This window comes from Thunnus thynnus, chromosome 8 (assembly GCF_963924715.1).
Source record: "Thunnus thynnus chromosome 8, fThuThy2.1, whole genome shotgun sequence".
NCBI classification, from domain to species: domain Eukaryota; kingdom Metazoa; phylum Chordata; class Actinopteri; order Scombriformes; family Scombridae; genus Thunnus; species Thunnus thynnus.
The window spans coordinates 42044-50653 of NC_089524.1; positions in this window are offsets into that span (position 1 = coordinate 42044).

The window sequence follows — 8610 nt, forward strand, 5'->3', positions numbered from 1 at the left end:
GCTCCAACATTCCCAAGAGGGGAAGAGACTCAAGAGAAGTCTGTGGCCTAAGAGAGGTCATGTTTTAAGTTGTGTGTATAAGACTCAAGAGGAGTCTGCGACCTAAGAGAGGTCATGTTTTAAGTTGTCAAGAGGAGTCGGTGGCCAAGAAGGTCATGTTAAGTCAGGCGTAGAGAAGCATACGATATTTAACTGTGGGAAAAGAAGTTTTTTGGGTTTTTTTTCGGTTTTCGAGGGATTCAAGAGGAATCCAGAAGAGGTGTTGGTGTAATAAGTAGAAGCTTGAGCCAAAAGAAGTGAAGGTGTGATAGGAAGCTACAATTGGAAGCCAGGTGAAATTAGAAGGTATAAAAGTGCACTATAAATTGGCCATTAATAAGATTCATAACATACGTGTGTCATAATCTAACTAATATAAGAATAGAAATAAGTCCAGCTGGCACACAGGGGGGTAATAATAAATTATGAACCACAATCCGATAAAAGCAAGTAAACAAAAAGGTAAACAGGAAAGTTGTGTTTATTGCGGTTTGTGCATGTGGTAGAGAGTAGAAATATTAGGGAAAGTTTGTGAGGTGAAAATAGGTAGGAGAGCAACACTTAGAGTGTTGTTGTTGGGCTGTGTAAGAGAGCTGGTTTGCATGTGGAGAAGGTATCTTGTCGAAAGTTGAAGACGGACTGAGCAGAAATAAGGAAGAGCGATCAGTGGGGTTTAGTGGGAGGAACCAATATTCACAGACAAGAGCACTTCTAAAAATAACTTAGGTGCAGTAGTGCAGTCTCCTCCCAGCCCCTCCTTTTGAGAGTAACTACAAGCTGCTAGAAAATTCAACCTTTTTATTTATTTATTTATTTTCTTCATGAGATCAAGGGACAATACTTTAGAACAATTTAGAAGATACAAAACTGCAACAGTGAACTGAAACCAAAAAGACCATAGGTAAATTACAATCTGACATAATGTATCCAACACCAGTTGCGGTAGTGGGAAACAAAAATCCTGATTTGTTAAAAGACATTCAGAAGATTTCGGAAAAGTGGCAGAAGCGAACTGAGGGGTTAGAGAATGTCTGGCCAGAGGGAGGCACGTTTGATGTGGTAATCTGTGAAAGCATGGAACATAGAATAAGAGACTATAAACCTAAAGATAAATCAAAGAAGCGACAGGGAAAGAGAGATTTGGAACTGAAAATTTTAAGACTGTTCAAAACAGAAGGCCAAAACTACAGGGCAAATTTGAAACAAGGCCTCATGAAATTAAAAGACATGACAGCAAAAGAAAAAGGTCAGATAGGTAAACAACTTAATGTGACAGAGGGCGCAGGATTGTACCCAAATTTAGAAGGTTGGCTTCGGTTCAATGGAGGCATAATTGAACATCCTGCGGAGATGACACCCCACAATATCACACATGAAGAGGCAGGGCAGGGCGGTCTCGCCACCAATCCCACTCCAACTAGGGAGAGCAAGAAAGCCACCCTAAAAAGCCCAGAAGACAAATCAAGCAAACCCGAAGCAGTTGAAGGTATCAGCAAAACAATTGAGGGGTTGTTGGAAGCAGGGGTGTTGATTGAAATGCAAAGTACATGCAATACACCAATATTTCCGGTGTTGAAAGCTGATAAATCCAAATATCGGCTAGTTCACAACTTATCCTCACACACTCCTCACAAACGTGCCACCTGATGCAAAATTTTTCACAGTGATTTATTTGTGTTCTGCATTCTTTAGCATTTCACTGGCTGAAGAGTCTCAATATCTGTTCGCATTCACATACAAGGGTAGGAAACTAACATACACCAGGCTCCCACAAGGCCTAAAACACAGTCCACATGTTTTCAATCAGGTTCTCAAACAAAACCTTGCGGGTTTAGAAATTAGCAGCACACTAACACAATACGTGGATGACCTGCTTATTTCTGCAAGAGCGCTTGCGGAGTGCTAGCAGGACTCTCTGAAGGTACTAAAACGCCTGGCAGAAGAAGGACACAAAGTGTCAAGAACGTTGTCAAGAAAGTTGCAGTACTGCAAGCCTCAGGTGGAATACCTGGGGAGAACAATCTCTGAGGTAACCATTGCTATATCTCCCTCACAATTGGGAGGAATTAGTAAAGCGCCACAAAAACAGTTCAACAAATGATGGCATTTCTGGGGCTTACAGGCTATAGTTCTGATTGGGTTGAGAACTATGCGGAAAAAACAGCTCCTCTGAGGGTTCTTATTAAAGAGACAGGAGGCCAAATGTTGAAAGCCCCTCTTAACTGGTCAAACGAAGCAACGGTGGTTTTCGAAACACTAAAACGAGAGATGCAGAGCACACCCACTCTGGAAACTCCAGACTACAGCAAACCATTTTTGCTCTATGTTTCAAACAGACAAAACATGTACGCCTCTGCAGTATTGATGCAAGAAACATGCAGTGGGCGCCAAAAACAACCAATTACATATTACAGCACAAAGCTGGATAACGTGGCACAAGGATGGCCGGCCTGCTATCAGGGTCTCACTGCAGTGCATTATGCCCATGAGAAAGCAACCACCATAACAATGGGTTATCCAGTCACCATTTTAACCCACCACAAGGTCACTGAGCTGATAAATCAGGTAAAGTTTGTAAGCTAGACGTCTACAGTATACACCGTTGTTGACGTATCCTGACGTAACAATCAAAAGGTGTGCAACAACCAATCCAGCAAATGCAATTCCACTGGAGGGCAAAGGAGAGCCACATGAGTTTATAGCAGAAACATTGAAGTACACTAAGCTAAGACCAGACTTAGAGTCAAGCCCACTCCCCCATGCAGACGTAACATTTTTTGTTGACGGTTCTTGCTTCAGAGACCACTTGGGAAATCACGCTGGTTATGCGGTGGTGAGGCAGGATGCGTACACCTTTGTAATGCAGAAAGCAGAAAGTTGTAAGCAGCCATGTTCAGCCCAGTTAGCCAAATTGAAGGTGCTGACAGAAGCATGTCGTCTGGCAGCAGGGAGAACAGCCAACATCTATACAAACTCTGCTTACGCTCATGGTGTTTGTCATTTGTTTGGAGCATTATGGAAGCAGAGAGGTTTCAGGAAGTCAGACGGAGCTCCCATACAGCATGAGAAACAGATAAATGATTTGATGTCTGCAATGATGCAGCCGAGAGAGCTTGCAATTGTTAAATGCCAAGCGCATCGGAAAGGTGATGATGCAATAATAAGGGGTAACAACACCGCTGATGAGGCAGCAAAAGAAGCCTCAAAATGTCAGGAGGCAGTCCTAGCACCAGTAGTGTCTTTGGAGCCCATGGTCGCACTATCTTATTGATAGTGCTGCAGGCTCACTAAGACAAACACTCGACTCCATCGCCCCCTTAAAAAAGAAGATAATAAAACATAAGAGGTTAGCTCCATGGTATAACTCCCAAACCCGCAAATTAAAGCAAACATCGCGAAAATTGGAAAGGATTTGGCGTTCCACCAAAGTAGAAGTTTCTCGCTTAGTCTGGCAAGATAGTGTTAAAACATATAGGAAGGCCCTCTGTAATGCCAGAGCCGCCTATTACTCAGCATTAATAGAAGAGAATAAAAACAGCCCTAGGTTCCTTTTCAGCACTTTGGCTGACAAAGAGTCATAACTCTACTGATCCATGTATTCCTATAGCTCTCAGTAGTAACGACTTTATGAGCTTCTTTAATGATAAAATTCTAACTATTAGAGACAAAATTAACCACCTCCTGCCCTCAACAGGCACCGTTCTCTCCCCAAACACAGGAACCTTAGAAACAGCTGTAAATCCTGACATATATTTGGACTGTTTTTCTCCAGTAGACTTGTCTGAACTAACTTCAATGATTTGTTCAGCTAAACCATCAACCTGTCTCTTAGATCCCATCCCAACTAGGCTGCTTAAGGAAGCCTTACCCTTAGTGAGCACTTCTTTACTAGATATGATCAATCTGTCTTTAGTAACAGGCTATGTACCACAGTCCTTTAAAGTAGCTGTAATTAAACCTCTTCTTAAGAAGCCTACTCTTGATTCAGGTGTTTTAGCCAATTATAGACCTATATCTAACCTTCCATTTCTCTCTAAGATCCTTGAGAAAGCAGTCTCTAATCAGTTATGTGACTTTCTACATAACAATAGTTTATTTGAGGATTTTCAGTCAGGATTTAGAGGCATCATAGCACAGAGACAGCACTGGTGAAAGTTACTAATGACCTCCTAACTGCATCGGACAAAGGATTTGTCTCTATACTTATCCTGTTAGATCTTAGTGCCGCATTCAACACAATTGACCATCAAATCCTTTTGCAGAGACTGGAACATTTAATTGGCATTAAAGGAACTGCATTAAGCTGGTTTAAGTCCTATTTATCAGACTGATTTCAGTTTGTACATGTTAATGATGAATCCTCCATGAAGGCAAAAGTTAGACACGGAGTTCCACAAGGTTCTGTACTTGGATCAATTCTATTCACCTTGTATATGCTTCCTTTAGGTAATATTATTAGGAAACACTCCATAAATTTTCATTGTTATGCAGATGACACCCAATTATATTTATCAGTGAAGCCTGATGAAACCAATCAGTTAAACAAACTCCAAGCATGCCTTAACGACATAAAGACCTGGATGACCTGCAATTTTCTGCTACTAAACTCAGATAAAACTGAAGTTATTGTGTTTGGCCCTAAACACCTTAGAAACACATTATCTAATGATATAGCTACTCTGGATGGCATTACCCTGGCCTCCAGCACCACCGTAAGGAATCTGGGAGTTATCTTTGATCAGGATATGTCCTTTAACTCCCACATAAATCAAATCTCAAGGACTGCCTTTTTTCACTTACGTAATATCACAAAAATCAGGCACATCCTGTCCCTAAAAGATGCAGAAAAACTAGTCCACGCATTTGTTACTTCTAGGCTGGATTATTGCAATTCCTTATTATCAGGCTGCTCTAACAAGTCTCTAAAGACTCTCCAGCTGGTCCAGAATGCAGCTGCACGTGTTCTGACTAAAACTAGAAAAAGAGACCACATTTCTCCCATTTTAGCTTCGCTGCATTGGCTTCCTGTAAAATCTAGAATAGAATTTAAAATCCTTCTCCTAACTTACAAAGCCCTTAATGGTCAGACACCATCATATCTTGAAGAGCTCATAATACCGTATTATCCCACTAGAACACTGCGCTCCCAGTATGCAGCTTACTGGTGGTCCCTACAGTCTTTAAAAGTAGAATGGGAGGCAGAGCCTTCAGCTATCAGGCTCCTCTCCTGTGGAACCATCTTCCAGATTCGGTCCGGGGTGCAGACACCCTCTCTATGTTTAAGAGTAGGCTTAAAACTTTCCTTTTTGATAAAGCTTATAGTTAGGGCCGACCAGGCTCGCCTTGGATCAGCCCTTAGTTATGCTGCTATAGGCCTAGACTGCTGGGGGACTTCCCATGATGCTCTGAGCTCCTCTCTCCTCCTCCTCCTCTCCATCTGTATGCATTCATGTACCATCAATGCATGTCACTAACTTTGCTTCTTCTCCGGAGTTTTTTGTGCTTTCTCATCTCACAGGAAAACCTGAGTCCCGGGCCGAACCTTCGCGGTCCTTCACAGTCCTGATGGCATCCTTCCCTGGCTATTGCTGCTTATGCTTATTGTTGTTGTTGTGATTGTTTTTCTTCTGTCCCCCCTCCCCCTTTCCCTCTCTCTTTCTCTCTCTCAACCCAACCGGTCAAAGCAGATGGCCGCCCACCAAGAGCCGGGGTCTGCTTGAGGTTTCTACCCGTTAAAGGGGAGTTTTTCCTTCCCGCTGTCGCCAAGTGCTGCTCATGGGGGAATTGTTGGGTCTCTGTAAATTAAAGAGTACGGTCTGGACCTGCTCTATGTGAAAAGTGCCTTGAGATGACTTCTGTTGTGATATGGCGCTATATAAATAAAAATTGATTGATTGATTGATTGACCAGAAGACATTATACTGATACAGAAGGAAGCAGGCCAGAATGAGCATAGTCTGTGGTTGAAAAGAGGAGCAACTCAGGATGGAAAAGGTGTCTGGAGGTCCCACAAGGGACTCATTGTTGCACCAGTGGCACTGTTAACCATTTTGATCTCAGAAGCCCACAGTGTTGCACACTGTGGAAGGGGGGAAGTGTTGAAAAAGATAGGACAGCAAGGCTATTGGTCTCCATACATGCAGGCAATGGTTCAAGAGGTTTTGAGCCAATGTGAGATCTGTGCTGAAAACAAGGTCTGAAAAGGAACGAAAACTCCTGTAGGACATACTCCAGTCCCAGAAGGACCGTTTAAACATCTTGTAATGGACTATGTGGACATGATAAAACCTGTACATGGTAAATGGTACATGCTGGTGATAACTGATCGCTTTAGCCGATGAGTTGAAGCAACTCCATCCAAAACTCTGAGAGCTGACACTGTCATTAAATTTCTCACCAGAGAAGTTATACCACGGTTTGGCATCCCATCAGAAATAAGTTCAGATAATGGTGCTGCTTTTGTTCAAAAAGTAGTGAAAGGAGTCTTACAACATCTGAGAATCAAACAAAGACTCAGAAGCGTGTACCATCCGGCCAGCCAAGGTATCGTTGAAAGTGACATTGAGGCCAAGATGCCTGCCGAGGATACGGGTGGTTTGTTAGGCTCCACTCTTGTCCTTTTTTCCTGCTCCTCCCTGCTACTACTCACTGTTTTGGCCACTGTTTTAAGAAGTGGTCAAAGTCCAAGTGATCATTTGGCTCACGAAAGTGCCAAAAAACATGGGCAGGAAGTCACGTCTGCTTTTGGTATAAATATGTTTGGGTGTGAAATTGAAGCAGCTGCATTGGTGATGTTCTGAGTTTTGTATGTTCGTGTGTAATGAAATAAACTCCCATTGGTTGTCTGCTCTTCTCTCTGGTCTCAGCATTTGGTGTGAACATCTTAATATAGCCTGATTTGAAACCCCTATACTTTCCTCTGGAGTTAATTATCTCCTACAGTGTCCAGTTTGTTCTCTCAAGGAAGCTGAACATTCAAACCTGTTCCTGTCAGTCCTGATCTCCTCATTCCCTCCATCATGTCCTTTCTTTCTGAGGCATATTTCCTGCAGTAAACAAGTACGTGTTCTACTGTTTCTGGTACCTGAATAATGTTAACGAAGTCCAGTTGGATGCTTCCCTACAATGTGGAGAGTCCTGTTCAGGTTACTGTGTCCTATTCTTAGTGTGGTCATTACTGCGTCCTCTCTTCTGTTTCCTCCTCTAGTTCTCTCAGTACCAACTCTGTTTTGTATTGCATGCAGTTGTCTTCCTCTTATCTCCTGAACCCAGTGCTTTTTCCATGCAATACCCTTTCCCTCTGATTTTGAGATTTTAATTGTGGTGTTATGTTTTCTTTTTTAACAGCTAGTTTGGCTAGTTTGTCCGCTCTCTCATTACCCATAATGCCCTTGTGCACAGGAACCCAAATGAGTGTGACCACAGTGCCTTGTTTTATCATTCGTGAGTGTATTTCCATTATTTCAAATAGTATGTCTCTAGGTGATTACTGGATGTACCTAGCTTTAGGCTGTACAGAACAGGGGTCTCATTTATAAAACAGTGCATAGGATCCATACTAAAAATGTACGTGCGCACAAAAGCTGAAAACGGCATGCGCCAAAAATTAATCGGATTTTATAAAACTGTGCTTACACATGAATGCACGTATATTTCCCTTTATAAATCACAGTCCACCTGGAAATGTGCGCATATGGATCAGCCTCATATCCCGCCCTCTACACACCCACATTTAACCATAAATGGTTGATGCAAAAGTTCCCATGAATACTGATATTCATGTGTCTCTGCCTGACCAATCAGTGTCAAGAGTCAGCGTTGCTGTTGTTGTTTTATTTCCCCATTTTTGGACTTCTTGAAGTTATGTGTATAATCCAAAACAACCATATACAACTTCAATAAACATTCCTGTGGTTTGCACAGTCAGACATCTCTGTTCTTATTGACACCCTTCAGTGGGCCAGCTCCCAGTTAATCAGTTTTAAATCATTTTTACAACACACACTCAGTATCTACAATACAATAAACATTGTATTCATTGATATTTACTCCACAATCCAGCATGATGAGTGCAGGTGGTGAAGATCTGCCGGTGAGGTGACAGGAGAAGACAGAGTGTATGTGGCCACTGCAGTGTCTCTAGTGACAGTCATGTGATCACTGCAGTGATTTTACACACATAAACTACATGGAAACTAAACTAAATCATACCTGCTGATATATGCACAGTATTAGAAGATATTAAAATCTATTAGCACTCTGTTCTGCAATTATTTTTAAGTTACATTTGTTTAAGTTATTTGTGTTATCTTGGATTTCTACAACCAATGATGATTATTTATCAGTTAGCTAACGTGGTTGAGGTGAAAATGAATCATGCTTATGGAATAGTTATAGCTCACTACAAGCGCAAGTACAGATAACACTGCTGGTTTGAATGTTTATGATAATGTGGATCTATAATTTACGTTTGATATTAAGTGAAACTAAATGTGTGACAGGATTATTATAAAATCTGGCTTCAATTCACCACCTCACCATCTGCGTAACCAGTTTCCCGTTTTCTAAATG